Below are 9,331 nucleotides of genomic sequence, written 5' to 3' on the forward strand. Positions count from 1 at the left end.
GATTAACTGTGACTGAGAATGCATAAAGGACTTCAATTAGTGATGATTTTAAATTGAAATAAATTTCTAATTGCCTATCTTTAAATTCTAAAAGGAGTCTAACTTGTTCAATAAATAATGAATGAGATTTAACCTAGTTATTGAGTTTGATTAAAACTCCTAATCAATCTCAATAATCTATTGCTCGTGGGCTTATCCAATATAACCCATTAAATATAATTTAGGCCCAATAAAATTATCAATATTTCAACCTTAGTATTATTAGGCAGGATCGTTACATATCTACTTAATTATTTGAATGGAAAGTACATACGAAAAATGACAGTAATAAATTAAAGTTATTATTCTATTACATATCCTAATAATTATGCTCATAATTAACGTCTCCGCATACCTACTTGTCGATCTGCTTGTATTTGTAGAAGAAAAAAAAAGAGATGAGATGAGAATTTTGTAAATAATATTAAGATGGTTTGTGAATAGTAATAAAATAGTTATGTATTTTTTAGATTTTCGAAATGAAAGACAAAAAATTGAATAAAAAATATTATGAGTTTAAAATATTATTATTTTTTATAGCAACAAACATCTTCATTTGAGATAAGCGATTACAAACATTTATCAAACCATAAAACTTGAGAAAGAAAGTCTGGGATACAATCTCACCATATTTCAATATTTTCAACTCTCCAAGCATTTCTAGTAAGCTGATTAGCTGCCCTACTACCCTCTCTATACACGAGAAAAGAACAACTTGCAAAACAACTATTCATTCTCTGCACTTCACTAAAAAGATTACCAAGCATTGAATTCAACATATTATTTTGCTGCAAAGATTCGAATAACAGTAAGCAACCACTCTTCATCTTAATATGCGAAATGCCCATAGTGGAACACAATTGCATGCCTCTGAAAACTGCCAATAGCTCAACTGCTTCTGGCTTTTCCACATCTGATTCAAGTTTAGAAGCAGCCATTACCATTTTCCTAGATGAATCTCGTAATATAGCATCTACCCCTGCCTTATGTATATCTGAAAACATAGCTCCATCAGTGTTGAGCTTGAGTACACCAAGAGGAGGAGGCTTCCAACTGAAATGATTTCGAAACTAAACCTGGGATTTAACAGAGATAGATTTGAAACTATGCACAAGTCCCAAAGAATGAGTAATTACATGTCAAGGACTCAACCTTGTTTTGTCAAATTCCATCTTATTTCGCCTATACCAGAAGCCCCAAGCAAGACAGAAAAATAGAGCCAAATTATTTAAGTCCTTGCTTTCAACAAACCACATTTCCAAATCAGTAAAGGTAAGAGGTATAAGATTAGCCAAAGAAGGAAAGAACTGAACCCATGAATCTCGAAGCTGGCTGCAGCTAAAAACTGCATGTATAAGATCTTCAATTGGATGCAAACAGAACTTGCATGTAGCTTCTGTGATCACCTGTTTCTTCACCAATTTATCATTTGAAGGTAGACTATCTTTACATGCATGCCATGCAAACACTTTTATCTTATTAGGGATAGGCATCGTCCACAAACATTTCCATAATCTCTATTGTCTCCCCATTGAAGAAGATTCTACTGTAGCAAAAACAGTTTTGGACATAATAAGCTTGTAACAACTTTTCACTGAATACTGCCCACTCCTTTCCTAGCTCCATATCAATTTATTAGCTTTACCTTCTAGAAAAACCATAACTTTCATAATATCAGCCACTAACATTGGATTGAAGAGAGTTCTATGCTTTTGAAGATCCCACCCCTAGTGTCCTCATTAATAATAAAAGCCACTACATCATCCTTGTTCTACATCTCTAAACCGAGCTCAATACCCAAAGACTTATGACTTGGAACCCATTGATCATGCCATAATTGTGCAGTCTTCCCATCTCCAATCCTCCATGTACATCCCTCCCTCAACCATCTCTTAGCCTCCCAAATACCCCTACACGTATATGATGGACAATGCCTCAAGCTAGATTCCATAAAATTAGACTTAGAAAAATATCTAGCCTTGAGTAGTTTATGTAAAATAGAATCCTCATTTTGCGTTAACCTCCACCCTTGCTTTGCAAGAAGAGCAAGGTTGAAATTTCTAAGGTTCTTGAAACCCATCCCTCCTCTAGCCTTCCCTTCACACAAGTTACTCCAACTAATCCAATGAATCATTTGTTCCTCATTCTTTTGTCCCCACCAAAACTTAGACATTAAGCCCTTTAACTCTGAATAGAAACTAGTAGGCAAAAGAAAGTAACTCATGGAAAAAGTTAGAATTGATAATGCAACAACCTTTAACAAAATCTCCTTACCCCCTTGAGACAACAAATTTTCTTTCCAACTTGGTAAATTTTACCAAACTCTTTGCTTGATAGACTAAAATGCCCTTGATTTTGATCTACCAACTATAGGAGGTAACCCAAGATACTTCTCATACTACTAAATTTTACCATTATCTCATAGCAATCGAATGTATTGCCTTAACTCCAACCCCACATTACTATTAAAGACCATTGAAGTTTTCTCCTTATTAATTTTCTGCCCTGAAACACTGTCATAAACATCTAACACAGCTTGCACTCTCCTATTCTCCTCCACATTAGCCTTACAAAAAATAACACTATCATCCACAAAAAGTAAATGATTAATGTTGGGGGCACTCTTTCAAATTTTAAGCCCATAAATATCCTTTCTTATCCCTGTTGCATTCAACAAAGAGGTAAGCATTTCAGTACAAAAGAGAAAGAGATAAGGGGACAAAGGATCCCCTTGTCTCAATCCCCTACTAGGAAAGATTGGCCCTTTCGGTTCTCCATTAACCAACATAGAAAAAGAGACTGTTTTAACACAAAGCATCACCAAAGAATTAAAATTTGACTGAAACCCCATCACCTCCATCACCTTTTGGAGAAAACACCATTTTGCTCTATCGTAGGCCTTACTCATATCCAATTTCAATGACGTATACCCTTGTTTCCCTTTCTTCTTATGCTTTAAAAAATGCACCAATTCATAGGCAATCAACACATTATCTATAATTAAACGGCCAGGAACAAAATCACTCTAACTCTCCCCAATAATGCTAGGTAAAATAGCTTTCAATCTATTGGAAATAACTTTAGAAATGAGTTTATATGCCACATTACACAAACTAATGGGCCTATAGTCAGCAACAACAATAAGAAATTTTTTCTTTGGAATGAGAGTGATGTATGTATGATTAAGAGATGGAGGAAAATCACATCAATTTAAAGCCTATAACATATCTCCCTGTACTAAGGGTCCCACCACATGCCAATATTTCTGAAAAAAAAAAACTGGGGACATCCCATCAGGGCCTAGAGCCTTGGATGGATTCATTTCAGACAAAGTAAGTAGCACTTTAGCTCTAGTATACCTCTGACTTAGCTCCTCATTCATGGTTGGTGTTACTCAATCAGCAAGAGTTTCAAGAAATTTAGTAGAACCCATTGGATTAGAACTTTTAAATAGATTCTCAAAATAGTCTAAAAGAACCTTATTCCTTTGCTCACCAACCAAACCCCTTCTCCATCTTTTAATCTTCCCAATCTGTTTTTTCTCCTCCTCTGAGATGTCTTCATGTGAAAAGACTTTGAATTTTTGTCACCATCTTTTAGCCACAATGCTTTGGACGTTTGCCTCCACATCACCTCATCTCGTTCCAACCATTTCTAAACTTCATCTCGGGCCCTTGCATGATCTGTTTTAAGTTCCCCTAATAGATCAGAGACATTCAATATCTCCATATTTTGTCGTGCCAAATGTAATTGCTTTTAAACATTACCAAAACAATGCTTATTCTAGCTATCCAATTGACTCCCACACTCCTCGATCTTATTCATTACCTCAAACATGCTATTCCCCCTTCTCCTCTCCTCCATTAATAATATCCTCACAAGATTGTTCTCCTACCCACATTTCTTCAAACTTAAACTATCTTCTAGATTGAGTATGGCCCCCTTCCCCCTCAGTATTAACCAATATAGGAACATGGTCTGAATAGGCCTCCAAACTATGTGTAACAGATGCATTTGGAAATTTACCCCAAACATGGAACATTTGCTAAAGCTCTATCTAGCCTCTCGCTAGTACATTGAGACCCTACCCTTTGGTTACTCCATGTAAATTTATTACCCTTAAACCTCATATCCCTTAAATCACAATCATTTCGCACATACCTAAAAGCAGAAATTTCCCAATTCGACCTTGGTCTCCCTTCCCATTTCTCATGGTGATGCCATAGTTCATTAAAATCACCAATCACAATCCATGCCTCACCATTATATCTACCCAATTGTCGTAACATATCCCAAGTTCTAAACCTTTGGCTAGCTTCAAGAAAACCTTAAATACTAGCGAAAAACCAAGACCCTTTTTCAGGATCATCTTCAATCAAAGCATCAATATGACAGTGTGAATAATTAAGAACCGATAAAGAAATATCCCTTCCCCACAACAAAGCAAGACCCCCTTCCTTCCACGACAATCAACCACTAAACAGTTCACAAAACCTAACTTATACTTACATACCTCAAATTCATGTGCCTTAAGACGTGTCTCCTATATGAACAGGATTTCAGGAGCTTCCATCTTCACCAAATCACAGAGGGCTCGAATGCCTCAAATGCCCCGTGGGTTCCCAAGCCCACGACCATTCCAACTTATAATTTTCATTGGCTATGGTAGTGCTGCTCAATAGCCACCACTGATCCAATGTTAGCACTTTAAGAGTCCTTGGTCATCGTTCCACCATCAGAAGTACCTCGCTTGCTAGGTCTGACATCTCCACCTTTATCTATGCGTAGCACCTTTCTCTTTTTGGGAAGAAAGAGCTGTTGAGAAACATCATGTTCAGAACTGGAAGGGCTAGAGAGAAACATCAGTCATTTCCGTTTTTGGCTTATATACCCATCCGGTCTTTCATTCTTAACAGGGCCCATACTAAGACTTCCTTTCACTTGAATAGCCCATCCACTTGAACGACCTGATTTGGCCCATCCATTTGAAACCCTTATGCAACGATTCCTAACTTCTCACCTCCATCTACAACCATTCCCACGTTTTCAGCCAAAACACAATCCACCAAATTTGCATAACTGTTAGGGGCATTTATCTCAATCCCCTTATTTTGCTCCGAACAACCAGGAGCAGTTACATCCACTTTTCTGGTCATCGCAATCCCCCTGAGTTTGAAACATCTGGTTGAGTATCACGTCTACCAGTTCGAAAACTATCTCTTCTTTCCCAGGAACGGCCATCACGGAATTGATCACCATAACTTGATGCCCTTAACCAAGCACCATACGGGAGGAACTCTTCAATATCAACCTATGCAACATGCTTCCTCAACCCACACTCCTTATCCCCATGGCCCAAACAACCACATAAGTAGCATAAATTTGGTAGTCTCTCATAAGAGAATCTTACCTAGCAGGAGACATCATCCCCCATTGAAAACTTAGTACCTCTTAACAAAGGTTTCAACACATCCAAGGTGACTCGAACTCCCAGAAACTCCCCCAAGCAATTCCCCTTTATCCAAATCTACCTCTTCAACCCTCCCTATTTTCTTACCAATACGGGCCCCCACACGTTCATTTTGAGCCCTCAGAGGAAGATCATGAATCCGTACCCAGAAAGTAGCTTCCTAGATCTGTATTTTATGCACCTTTTTACTCCCATCAACCTCTTGCACCAACACTAAGTGCTTATCAAAGGACCAAGGGCCCTCTCTCAACACCCTTTCCTTATCACACATATCGTCGAATTCTGCAAGGAAGAGGTTCGCATTTAGATCATGAAAATGCACTCCTCGCACCGGACGCTATGCTCTCTTTATTTTTAACTTGAACACTTCATGATTATAATGCTTCTTAGTAAAAAGAGTCATAACCAAACCCTTTCCTTGACACAGAGAAATATCTTCCAATTCACAAGATTCCACAGCCGCTTCCTCATCCTCCTATTCAGTCAAAGACAACCACTTATACAACCAATCTAGATCATCCGCCATGCCACTGTCAACACCAAAGAACAATTGAGAATTGATGGAAAAAGAAACTGCACTTAGGTAGAGAAAATACCTCTACTCAGACCTATTGTCTCAGAGAGGAAAAAGTGTTTATGTGGTATCAAATTTAAGGAAGAATATTAATCAAAGGTTAAAATATTTTTAGAATATAATTTTTAATATAATTTTTGTTTTGAGATTTGAAAAAGTTGAATTATTTTTTTACCTTTTGTTTAAAAGTTCGAAAAAATTATAATGATTAGTTTGAAAATATTTATGTTTGAGTAGTGTTTGGAAAGTATATGATATGATATGAGATGAGAATTTTTACCCAACACCCCTATCGACTGTTAAAAGTGAAACTTTGTGTGGCAAAAAAAATGAATTTGTGAGGCGTAACCATCTTTCCGCAAATGATAGTCTTTTACATGTTAAAGAAAAATGAGAAAGATTTTCATTGCCAAACATGCTCTGAGACGTTTTTATGGCTATGATCATTTGCGTACTAGCAAATTATATAAATATAGCTAGATATTCCATGCCCAAGTGAAAAACTTTTTTTCTTTGTCACACTACAAGTACATTTTTTTTAAGAACCGGTAGCCACATGTCTAATAGTAGCCCTGTCCCAAGTTTATTAAAGAAGCATTCACTTGTGGCGGAGGAATACCGTGGTATAAGAAAAGCATTTGGAAGATTACATCAATCACTCCCAAACACAAACCACCAAAACAACCAAAGCAGAAACAACTCTAAACATGCCTAGAAAAAACCTCTAAACATGCCTAACAAAAAATAAGAAAAAAACAAACCTTCAAGATGCAAACAAACCACAAAGCCGCACCACCAAAACGACACAACATCGATACTAAATCTGAATGTAAGCTAAACCCAATTTGTCCAATCTAGCACGGCCTCTAATATCACGAGGAAGACTCTGAATATCTAGGTAAAACATATCCACACCATGTGCGCCCTCCTTAGTTAATGAGTCTGCCACTTAGTTCCTTTCCCTGAAGCAATGGTTAGACTCAATTTCCATCACCTCAAGATGGTCAACAGTAAGGTCCCAAAAATCCCACAAATACCAGAGGGAGCAATTCCTGGAATGAACCCAGGAAACAACCACCTGAGAGTCACAATCAATATCAACCTCCCTCCAATCGGCAATTCTGCAAAGACGAAGCCCTTCAAGCAAGACAAGGGGAATTTCAAGACGCCTTAGAAGCCTAGAATCCCTGATGCTCAACTTAATAACTTTGGAGATACTGTCCATCACCACATGCACCCAAAATTTAATCGAGTGCCAAACTTCATTGACGGACTCTTTCCTATTTTCCAGGCTGTACATCTACGTTGCCACAATCTCCACACAACAATGGACGAAAGTAAGCCGTCGAAACCAAGCTGAAATGCGTTCCCTACAACTTTGAATAGCCACAAACGGAATCCCCATCTCAGCGGACACTTTCCTCCAAAGGGCACTAGCAAAATCTCCACTACCTAGGACATGATTAAGATCTTCACATTGCCGGTTCTTGCATCAATTACAACAAGAGACGACCAGAATACCAATCTTGCGGATTTGATCAACCACACTTAGGCAATTAAAGTAAGCTTTCAACATACAAATAGATATCTTACTAGGCAACATTTATTCTAGATCCAAGATGCACCATCAATTTTTGGGAATCTAACACGAATAATCTCCCAAGCCGACCTGGTAGAAAAATCTCCGTGTTTATCAGGGGTCCAAATCAACATGTCCTCTTTATTATTCACACACACCAAAGCCATAACCTCACTAGCCAGTTGAGGACTGACAAGATCATTGAGTTTATTTGAACCACTAAATCTTTCACCCATAGATGAGACTCTGAGATGTGATTCACCCTCATACATAAGGGTTCGATCTCCATAAACTTGTCATACCAAAGAGAGACCTTTCCTTCCCTCACTTTCCATTTAGAATTCTATAACAGCAATGGGATACGTTTTAGAACATTATTCCAAAACTGAGAGCCTAGCCGCCCCTCTTGAATCAAAGAAATATGATTATTTTTCAGATATTTAGCACGAAAAGAATTAGCCCAAAGAAAGTCCTGCGTCAAAAGTTGCCAGCCGAACTTTAGAAACATAGCCTGTTGAACCTCACTGAGGTCCCTTACACTCACACCTCCCTTTTCACATGGCATACACATTTTTTTCCAAGCCTTCCAATTCCTTTTCTTTTTCTCGCCCTCTTCACCCCATAAGAAAGTGGCAAAAATGCTAGTCAATTTCTTCTTCATTGTTTTAGGCATATGGACCACTAAAAGTAAATGGATAGGCATGCTAGTGAGAACGTTCCTCAAGATGATCAAGAACCACCTTGCGATAACAATCTATTTTTCAAACTCACCAATTTTTTCGCTACTTTCTCCACAAGAGGATCAAAATGAGCAACTTTGAACCTGCCATCAACTATAAGAGCTCCCAGGTAGGTGAAAGGGAATTGACCCTGAGAGAAACCAGTATCAGCCAAGATTTCTCTAGTATGACTAGGCAATGACCACTTAGACTAGTAAACAACAGACTTATCATAATTAATCTTTTGTCCTGACCAAGCCTCTAACATATGAAAAATCTCCATCAAGGATCTGACCATGCTTTTAGAAACATTAGTAAAAACCACAATATCATCCACATACAGTAGGTGAGACAATAATGGAGCACCAGATGGCAGAGAAAACATTTTAATTCTCCCCTCCCTCACCTTCTTAGAGATAAGCCGAGATAGGACTTCCTAGACTAGGATAAATAGGTAGGGAGATAAATGGTCACCTTGACGAAGACCCCTATTTGATTTAAAGAAACATTTATACGTACCATTCATCATGACAGAAAACCAAGGAGTGGATAAACAATTCCAAACAAGCTTGCAGAAGTGATCAAGAATTCCAAAAGAGTGAAGGACAAGCATCAGAAAACTCAAATCCACTATATCATACGCCTTGCTCATATCAACTTTCATGAGCAAATGACCTCATTTTGCCTTCTTATGCAGCAATTTAATAACTTCTTGTGTTAACGAAATATTCTGAAAAATATTGCGCCCCTTTACAAAGGCACCCTGCTCTAGAGAAATAAGCTTGCCAAGGACCAGAGATAAACGATTAACCAGTAATTTAGCAAAGACTTTGTGAATCACATTACAAAGGCTTATCGGTCTAAACTTATTAAAACTCATGGGATTAGGCACCTTTGAGATCAGCACAATAAAAGAAGAAGAGTAGAATCGAGGCAGACTTACACCTTGG

Source organism: Juglans microcarpa x Juglans regia, chromosome 5D (assembly GCF_004785595.1).
Source record: "Juglans microcarpa x Juglans regia isolate MS1-56 chromosome 5D, Jm3101_v1.0, whole genome shotgun sequence".
NCBI classification, from domain to species: Eukaryota; Viridiplantae; Streptophyta; class Magnoliopsida; order Fagales; family Juglandaceae; genus Juglans; species Juglans microcarpa x Juglans regia.